Source organism: Montipora capricornis, chromosome 13 (genome assembly GCF_036669925.1).
Source record: "Montipora capricornis isolate CH-2021 chromosome 13, ASM3666992v2, whole genome shotgun sequence".
Taxonomy (NCBI): domain Eukaryota; kingdom Metazoa; phylum Cnidaria; class Anthozoa; order Scleractinia; family Acroporidae; genus Montipora; species Montipora capricornis.
Genome location: NC_090895.1, coordinates 24,081,284 through 24,087,789, shown reverse-complemented (window position 1 = coordinate 24,087,789; position 6,506 = coordinate 24,081,284).

Genomic DNA, 6,506 nt, shown 5'->3' with positions numbered 1-6,506 from the left:
GCCACAATGCTTTTGAAAGGATTCATCAATCTCAGTAGAATTATTAAAAAATAATAGATATTTCATGTGAGACTTTTGACTTTATTTGATAAAACGTGGTATCTTGATCCCAAGTGGTGAAGCGGAAAGAAGCGGTTCCTAAAGATTAGAAACTCGGGACATGACTTTTAGTTTCCTTATTTTCTCTGCTACCATAAGTCCAGGGCCACAGTGTCCTAAACTAGCTATAACAGTAAAACTCAAAGGAAACTAGAAATTAACGATAATATTCAATTTAGAGAAGAAATCACGTTAATGCAGCAAACGCCAGACCGAAATTTGCGTTTTTTCTGAACTAGTTTAATGATAAACTAGTTGCAAGGAAACGGGCGCACTTGTCCAAGAATACACTTTATAAGATGCACGCCCAGTCAGAAAGTGTCCCTTTAACCTTTGTTACATATTTCCAGCAATAAGGTAAGGGCGAATGTTTGCGTTATTTGTAGCTTAGGGTAAATTTACTTGAAGAGTAGCATTTGGTGGGGACGCTTTGTGATGTCATTTGTCTGTATTCTGAGACATGATTGATGTTGAAGTTAGGGAGTAGAACCAGGGGACACTTCGTGGCGCTTATTGAAATCCGCGTGCATCTAATTAGCGTCAATCCTGGGCATATCGACAACCAAAAAATACCTCTTACTAAACGAGTTCGAGGCTCGTACTGTAAATTACTGCCCGAGAAAACGAGAAAACAAGTTTGGTAAGATATTAATAGTATCTTATTACATGAAATTTTCCCGACACTTTAGTTTCGCATTTTTTTTAAAAATCGCGAAATGAAAGTGACGCAAACATTAAGTGTCGCGAACATAACATGACGCGAAAATTAAGTGAATAACAAAATCATGTTTTTATCTATTCTGAGGCAATTTATAACCGGGAATAGAGGGGAAATCATTAATTATCAGTCTTCTTAATGTGTTCTTCATTTCTTGGTTTTTACCTAAATGATTAATGAAATTATTTTAAAGTGATTTTTTGTACATTCCCTGGAACGGAAGTAATTAATTAACGCATGTATTTTTTTTTAGCTTTCCTAAGTGTCGGTGTCGGTCATGATTCCAGGGTTTAACGTATGATTCATGATTCCGATTCCATCCCGAAATTTACACAAAGGGCCATAGATATCATGTTCAATTGACTAAAATATATCACATATTATTATTTATTATTAATTTAGCCAATCACAGCGTGTGGATTATCTGAGAGATGTAATAATTTAGTTTATCATCCGGCTTCCCACGGGCACATCACTCTAATGACGCTCAATAATTGCAAACTATGATTTTGGCTCATTTTTCGATTTTAAGTTACATATAACTAAAAAAATTCTGAAAAGAAAAAGAAAACTTAGAGAATTTTCATGATTTTATGAAGAGCACCGGCCTGTTATTCGCCGTTTCACGTAAAGAATGCTAAATCTCTCTAATGTAACTACAAATACCAATTTATAGTATACTGAGGAATAAGTTTTACCATGTTATTATGCATGCTAGCGTTTGGAGAACTTGGCGAATCATTACACCTGTGAAGCAAACAAGACAATGTGAAACAGAACAAGTTATGCTAAGGAAAAGTAATTCACAACTGCCAGAAAAAAAGAAATTAATTATTCAAGTCCTTAAGAATATTTAATAGGGCGAGTTTCAATCGAGTGTCGTAAAACCAAAACCAAAGTAATTACTTTGGCCAATCAAAAAGGACGGAGACAATCCAGTAAACCAATCAAAACTCGAAGTAATTACACGTAGCCGACACAAAGCGCGGAAAAATGTGCACGCGCGAGCCACGATTGGTTCTGGTTTCACTTCTGATTGGTTGAAAAAATGGCGCGGGAACTTTGAACCAATCACTGAGTGAAGTAATCATAAACCAAAGTAATTATCTAATTACTTTCGACACTCAATTGAAAACCGCTCTATGAACTCTAATAGTATTTAATGATATTCAGTCGAGTTTAAAGGCTTTGCATAAATCGTTTTCACATAACGTCACGGCGGCCATGAGGATGTTCCAAACTAATCCTCCGGGAATTAAACTCTATTTTTATGCAAATAGTTTCTTTTGTTTCAGCAATCCAATATGGCTGCTGGTCACGTGAGGGAGAACGCTCTATTCGTGCACAAGTGCCAAACTTGCTGGGGACATTGCAAATCAACTTATGGTGCACCTAAACCCAAATATTTTTCGTCTACAATATTAATCTCCTCACCAAAAGCAAACTTGTTTTACCATTCTTACCCTGAAATTTCGCTTTTTACTTGCCTAGCAGTAATTTGGACTCATGACCATGATGTGAGGGATATGGCTCTATTCTCGATTTTACGTCTGCTTTGCAATGCAAAATTTCTTCGAAAAGAGGAATGCAAAGCAATAGGCCTTAATCACACGGTGACCATGTTAAATACCGAGGGATTCAAAACTTTTGTTTTTGCGCACTGAAACTCGTTCCCAAACATTTCAATTCGAGGCTCGGGGTACGGAATCTATTGTCTATGGCTAATATAGTGGCAGCGCGAATAAGGCCCATTTGTGACGTAAAATCAATAATAGACCCGGCATGCCTCTCACATCAAGGCTGTGGGTCCAAATTACTGCTAGTTCTGCGAAGTTCAAGAGCCTGGATCGGCACAGAAAAAGCGAAATTCCAGGTGACAATGGTAACATTTGTTTGCTTTGCATGGGGAGATTTGTATTAGAAACGAAAAATATTTGAGTTCAGGTGCACTTTAAAGCAAATATAACCAAGTCAAATCAAATGTTGGTTTCATGTGGGAAGGGAAAAAGCCAACCATCCATGGGAAACTTCTTGAAGCAGCGAAGAGAACCAACGAACCCAACAGGCCATTTCCGAGTTCATGTCTGCCTCCTCTTCAAAGTGAGTCTAAGTGCGAAGTTTTTCTTATAAAAATTAGTCTTCATTCGTGTGGAAAGTAAAATGTTCCGTTGAACAAGAGACCAAACACACCAATACAGAGATAGAACCGTATTTAAATTAACAAGACAATGCGATCTAAAATACAAAGAAATTGCATTGGCACTCGGCCTTACAAATGTTCAGAAGAAACAGAAAATTAACGCAAATAAACTTAGAAACCAACTGAAAACTTACTTCTTGACTGTCTCCGTAAATGAAGTACACTAACTGGTTAGCAATTACAAGTCCAAAAGACCCTCTTAACATGTATACAAATTGTCCTCTTCTCTCTCGTCCCCCTGTGAATCATCGTTCTGGTTGATCCAGCGTCATCTAGTTGGGGAAAAACATGGGCCCAGGATGACCACGTAATTCCCATTCACTATTCAGATTGGCATGGTTGCTCTGATAGTGTAGTGGTGATCACACTCAACCAGTTATCAGGGGGTCGTGGGTTCAAATCCCGCTCAGGGCATAAAAAGTTTTTCTCCCAATGAAAAATGTCTTCCAGGGATTGTCCGTCCTTGGTCCTTTCAAACTTCATTAATTAACTACATTTCGCCGAGGCTTGTACGGTGAATCCATTTGTGATCCCCCTGGGGGGCAGGAATGCGCTGTTGGCTCGAGAGACCCTCTTAACTTGTATATACATCTGTATATACATATACATATACATATACTATTATTATTATTATTATTATTATTATTATTATTATTATTATTAACCGTTCTGATGTGGAGATGCCGGTGTCGTAAATGTCCATTGAATCCCCTTCTCTGCTCAGAATTCATGCAGTTTCGCGATGTCCCATCCTTTGATCATTTCCTTCAACTGTCGCTCTGCTCCAATAAACTGGGCGGTAGCCTCGCAGCTCCTACAAGGTCTCACCTGATTGGAGACCACCCTTGAGGTTTAACAAAAGAACAAATAACAGAAACAATGGACCCTAGAGGATAGAGTTGCAGCCCTTTTGTTTTAGGCCTAGGGTCGATTGTTTCTGTTATTTGTTGTTTTGTTAAACCTCAAGGGTGGTCTCCAATCAGGTGAGACCTTGTAAGAGCTGCGAGGTGACCCAAACTGGGATCCATTGTCGCTTATCATGAGGCTGGGTTGCCCTCTCACGGAGACGAATCTTCGGAGTACTTGGATAAATTCCATGGTTGAGCTGTCTACCGCAAGCTCCAGTTGAACTGCTCTTGTGTTCAAGCAGGTACAAATGACTCCATAGTACTTGGTTGTTTTGTTACGACCAACTTTAACATGGTACGGGCCAAAGTAATCGCAGGACGTGTAATAAAACAGCGAGTGTGAAAGGCGCCAGACGCCATTCGTGTAATGCAGCCATGGCTTGAGATTCGGCCTTGGCTTGAATTTCACGACAGAGCACGCATCGAAACTTCACTGATTTGGCAAGATCGTGGGCTTTAAGGATCCAGAAACTTTTTCTTGTCTTCGCTACGGTTGCTGCTACTGCTGTGTGCCAACATTGGTGCACGTGGCGTGTTATGAGAAGAGATATCCAGTGTTCTCTCGGGAGTAATGCGGAATGTCTGGTCTCATACTAGACTAAGGCTTTGTCTACTCGACCACCTACTCAGACAATGCCATCAATTCTCCTTTTTTGAGGCAGCCACTCAGACTTTTCTGACTTTCTTTAACCCAATGATGTTCTGTGTCCTTTGACTCTTCGGGTAATAAAGCACCCTCTGTAGGTTTCATGTCATTTTCCTCTGGGTGTGTTTTGTTGTGGCATTGTGCTAGCAGGTTCCAAATTAGCCTTAGCATGTAAGCGGTAACTCTGACTAGCTTTCTGCAGCCTGAGAACTTTTGGCAATTTATAGCATGTTCTACTTTGGTTTGAACGCAAACGGAGTGAACTTTGCGGCATTCTTCTTCAACTTTGGCTTGGTCATTGGTTGACGAATCTTGTGGCCACTCATTTTCAGACTAGAGAAGAAACGTAGGTCCATGTTGCCAACTCTCAACCAAATTTCGTACTGGTATACCACGAGAAACATCGTCAGCTACGTTCATCTCGCCAGGAATATGTTTCCACTGGGCAGGGTCTGTTTTGGTTTTGATCCCACAAACTCTGACTGATACAAACGGCTTAAACCTCCTAGCCTCGCTAAGGATCCTTGCTAGAACTATTTTGCTATCCAGGAAAAGGATAACTTTCTCAAATTGGGAACGGGTTTCGTCCACAGTGGTTTTACACAGTCGGGAGGCCAAGACTGCACCTTGAAGCTCCAGCGGTGAGACCCTTGATTTTGCTGCAATAAATCCTACGTCGTGCTCTCCACTTGACAGCTGCCATCGTGCATATGCGCAGAAGCCAAATGCGTCTTCAGAGGCATCAGAAAAAAAAAACAAAACAAAACAAAACACAGAGTTCAGGGCGGCCAACTGCATCAGGTGGTGTAAGACATCTCTCGAAGCTTGTGCCATTGAGGCTTATTTCTCGTCCCAATCGACACCCTTTTCCCACAGCTCCTGAAGGCCTATCTTGGCTCTGATAAGAAATGCTGATGCAAAGCCAATTGAATCGTAGAATTATTCTCTTGGAAAACATTGTCGGTTTTTGGGAGAGTAGTAACTCAGGTTTCACTTTAAAGGTAAACATGTCTGCGTGAATGTTCCATGCCACTCCTAATACCTTTTCTTCATTGACTCCTAGCAAAATCGCTGCTTCTTTTCTCTCTTCCTGATCGGTGTTAGAGTTAGCTTTATTCGACAGCCAGCCTTTGACTTTAAAACCTCCTGTTTCGACTACACTGTTTATACATTTTGTTATTTCTCGTGCTTCTTCCTCGGTGCGGACTGAATCGCAGACATCATCCATGTAGGTGTTGTCTTTGAGAACTTGTGCTGCTTATGGGAAATCTTCTCTTGCTTCGTCTTAGTGCTATTTGTGCCATCGCCGGGGCTGGTTTGTTTCCAAAGGTAAGTACTGTCTTGACATAGACATGAGGTTCGTGATCTGTCCGCAGGTGTCTCCACAGGAACCTGTGTACGTGCTGGTCCGGCGTGCTTTTGCTTTCTTCATGATGAAAAATGTAGTGCACGGGGTCTCTGTAGTCTTCGAATTCTTGTTTAGATAGCTTTCGGGAGAACGCCATTTCATTCATTTGAACCATTTGCTTGTCATAAGCTGGAGCATTAATCAACGCTTAGATGCTTCTAGCTTTTTGATTGCTTGGGATTTGTTGTCGGGCAAAAGGGCAGGATCTCGTTTCCATGGATACGAACCACCCACTGGTTACCGGTTTTCTGACATGAACTTGTGATTGTCTTTGCCTCCTCTCTTTCAATTTGGCTAAGTTTGTGTTTTGGGCACAAACGTGGTGTGGTTGCTACTCCCATTGCTTCTGTGGTCCAGAAACCAGTCAAAACTACGGGTTATGTGGACTTAACGTGAAGAGTTTGACTAGTTTCGGAAGCGTCTTGTGATGTTCCTCCAAAGATCACCCATCCTAGTGGGGACTTTCGTGCTACTAGATGTCCGGCTTGTCTTGTTTCACCAGAGTGCATTCGGGAGTGATCAACACC